General features: G+C 48.3%; 1 protein-coding gene across 3 annotated transcripts in view; it reads right to left on the reverse strand.

Annotated features, from left to right (window-relative positions):
* The window catches only part of TAF5L (TATA-box binding protein associated factor 5 like), a 29,756-nt gene extending 26,082 nt beyond the window's left edge, over positions 1–3,674 (reverse strand). Inside the window, exon 1 of one of the 3 annotated variants that reach the window (XM_040624037.1) lies at positions 3,523–3,674. The gene's annotated coding sequence lies outside the window, so the exon portion shown is untranslated. Of the gene's footprint in view, positions 1–2,879; positions 3,088–3,136; positions 3,316–3,522 lie in introns of those variants that run through there. The other 2 variants (XM_008689531.2, XM_040624038.1) reach the window with 2 other exon arrangements.
* Positions 3,675–3,810: the final 136 nt, after the last annotated feature.

Consider the following 3,810-nt stretch of genomic DNA (forward strand, 5'->3'; position numbering starts at 1 on the left):
AAGGGAATTTGTTTCAGTAGAGAAAAAGATCAGCAGTCAATTTCTATGAAATATCCAAATAAAAGGTTAAGTTCAAACCTAAGACAATGATACCCTTGCAATGAGAAAATTAAGAAGAAATTTTGGGGGTTAATTTAAATAAAAAAAACCTTTGAGGACTATACAGGAAACAGTCAAATGTCTGCTTAAATCTTTAATTTATTAACTTACATATATTTAAAAATACATTATACAGTGCAATATATTACTTTATGAAACAATTTTACTCTATTCACTTTCATCTTCCACTTATCAGTGTCTCTGTGGTCACTTAAGCCACTGGGAATTATCAAATTCCATTTTCTAGAGCACATCACCATCACGATTACCAGATCAGCTATGATAGAGTACTTCTTGAATCCATACATGATGCTCTCATTGGAAATCTCAACCAACCAAGGCCATCGACACCTATTCAGGAGGGCAGAACATTTTTTCAGTCACCACTGACTATACTGATTGATTGAATAGCTATATTAAACTAGCATCAGCTGAAGTTATTTTAGCCTAATACGTATTTCCCAAACAGCATCCTGTTGTTCAAAATAGAGTGACTGAGGGACACCTGGGTGGCTCAGCCCATTAAGCAGACCCTTCGGCTCAGGTCATAACCCCAGGGTCGTGGGATCGAGTCCCGCATTGGGCTCCTTGCTCAGCAGGGAGCCTGCTTCTTCCTCTGTCTACCTCTCTCTCTCTCTCTCTCTGACAAATAAATAAATAAATAAATAAATCTTAAAAAAAAATAGAGTGACTGAGAGTGCCCTGTAATAGGAGAGACTTGAACACGTGGTGACACTCTCTTTACAAAGGGATACATCTGGGGGGATCTTTGCCTTATAGTCATATATATACAGTATATACTTGAAGTCAGCTTTTAAGAGGGAAGGCTGCCTGGGATGATCTAAGGATTTCTTCATGCCTTCTGTAAATGCTCTCTAAGCTTCCAGATTTGGAATGAAATGCCTGTCTCTGCTAAGCAGTCATTTTCCTTTTCGAGTCACAGGCAGATACAAAGCTGCCAGGACAAGTGGAGGGATGGGCCTTCCTTACTTTTAATCCAATTCCACACTACTGCAGGCACAATTGGCACAATCTTTCCAAAAAACTAATCTGATGGCATCTGCTCAGCTTAAAAACTTTCTACTACCTCCACCAGTGTGGAGGATACAAAATTCAATCTCCCTTGTGTCATTTTGAGGTTACTCTGATCCACCTTTATTAACTTAACTGGTAGGTACTACCCCATTTTCTCATCTCAGGGGCTTTGGTGAAGACCTCTCCATTAACTGGAGGCCCCTACACTGGCACTCCAACCTGGTTAAATTCTACTCTTTTTTTCACAGCTCAGCTCAGCTTCCTCTACCACTGAATCCAGGAACAACTTCTGTCTCATTGCTTACCATAATATTTGTTTCCTACATTACCACTACTACTACCTAATACTTATTCAGTGTATGCCACTGGTTAGACACTATTTTAAGGGCTGCAATATAGCTTATCTCCTGTACACCTCAACAGGTGTACAAGTCAGGTCATCTGGCTTCAGGGTCTGAACTCTTACCCTTTACAACGTCCTACTGCCCAAAGGGTTCTGCATTAAATCGGAGGCTTCTTGACAATAGTGAAGGCTTACCAGTTGCTTGTTGAGACAATGATCAGAACATTTGCAGGTAGAACAATTATTACCTGAGAAGATGAAGGGAGGCTGGAAATGACTTCTAGTACCGTCCACTGAGTAATGCTGGTTTAACAGAGGATCCCTAAGGCTCCCTTCCAGCGAAAATCAATCAAAACCAAAACCCTGTCCCTTTCTCTAATGATGTCCTTCACAGGTGTTACGAAGGACATCTGTTTGCAAAAAGAAAACCCTCCAAACTAGTTGCTGAGAAGTTAAGTGAGGCTTTTACCTAGCTTCACAGTGACAGAACCACACATAAACCTCACATTTACAGGCAGAAGCAACAAAACTATTCCAAAACACAATAACCTGATTTATTGTTTGATGACAAAGGAAAAAAAAAAAAAAAACCAACTCAAGGCAAGCCCACCCTTTGGTTTCCTAGTTTAACACTGATTTTCAAAGCAAGAATTTATAATTTATAAAGCAAATCAATGTTAGTATAGGCTTCCCATTTAACACAAAATATTTAGGCCTACAAGGAATCCAAAAGGTTTTTTCCCAAAAAGGAAATTACAACAGCTAATATTTAGAGTGTTTTCTATATGTCAGGCATTTTCACGTTCATTATTCCTTTTTGTGATACTCTTTAAACGATCCACTTTTATCAATCATCACCTCGTTTTACAGAAGAGGAAACTAAGGCTCACAGAGAGTTACACTGATAGTTACATGGTTTCAACCTTAGCTCTACATAGTCATCAAGCCCCATGCACTACATTAAGTTTCCCAGAGTTTAAAGATTTGGCACAAACTCCCCTTCCAACTCTCACTTTCAAGCAGGGCTTTGAGCAAGGCTGGGGAACCGCCGCCTTGTCCTCCTCCCACCGCACAACTCAGGTATGTCCCACACTTGTATCACCTAAGACAAACTCCGCCCTGTTTCTCCCGACACAGCACCCAACTGCTTGTTCGCGGGAGTCACCATTCCAAGATCTCAATCTGCAAGGTCAGAGTTTAGGTAATTTAAGACGAACGCCGCATGGGATTGGCAGACTTACCTTCTGATCCCATAACCATACAAGCTGCGAGATCCGCAGTATAACGCCACTTTCACAATTGATGGGAGAACTGCATGAAGCTTTCAAGTGCTCCACTTCCGCTAAGTCTAAAATGACACCACTATTTCTAACCATCAACTGACTTCGGACCAACGCCTTACCTAATACATTTTCAAAAGCCCCGGAGCTTCGCGAGTACCGCCTAGGCGCACAAATCTCTTGCTGTCATGAGTTAATCCCAAAGGCAACCTTGCAGGTCGGTATCCTCCAGCAACAACTAGTCTAACTCGAGATCTCCCCTGTCACATGCAGAGGTCGATTTCACACCCAGCCACCCGCAATCACCATGTGCGAAGTTTAATCTTGAGTTCGGCCAAAAGGCATTTCCTTTTTCCTTAAATGAAAAGGAGATTCGGACCTGTGCTTCTGCCCGGCTGTCCAGCGCTCAGGACCCCTTCCCGGTGGGTGCCCGGCAGCCGCCCCGGCAGGACCCACCCCGAGCAGGAACGCGGAGCCCTCCAGGTGTAGCTGCGGACTGCAGGCCACGCCGCCCGCGGCCGCCTGGGACTCCGAGGCCGAGGGCGGAGGCGCGGCCGCCGCGCCCGCGCACAGCCGGCCCCGCCCGCCCGCCCCGCCCCCACCGCCCCGCCGGCGGGAGCTGCGGGCGCGCGCCCCGCCTGAGCCTCGCCGCGCGCCGCCGCGCCCCCGCCCGCGCTCCCTCCCTCCCGGCCCCCGCCCGCCACGAGCGCGCTCGGCTCGCGACCCCCTCCTCCGGCCCTCCCCGCCCGCGCGCCCCGCACTCACTGAACATCCCAGGCGGCTCCGGCTCCTCCCGCCGCCGCCGCCTTCGGGATCGGGTTGCTTCCGCCTCCGTCGTCTCTGCCGCAGGGTCTCGCTCCGACGGCCGGGTCAGCCGGGCCCCCGCGCCCCGCGCCCTGCCGCCCCCGCGGCGGCAGCTCTGGGCGGCCGCTCCATGACTGACTGACACGGAGCGGGCCGCGGGCTGGGCCGCTCGGGCCTCCAACGCGCAACCGTCTCCACCAATAGGCGAGGCGCCTCGGCGCTCTGCTGGCGATGCCTGGCGTGCGCGCC

Source organism: Ursus maritimus, unplaced genomic scaffold (genome assembly GCF_017311325.1).
Source record: "Ursus maritimus isolate PB19 unplaced genomic scaffold, ASM1731132v1 scaffold_7, whole genome shotgun sequence".
Taxonomy (NCBI): domain Eukaryota; kingdom Metazoa; phylum Chordata; class Mammalia; order Carnivora; family Ursidae; genus Ursus; species Ursus maritimus.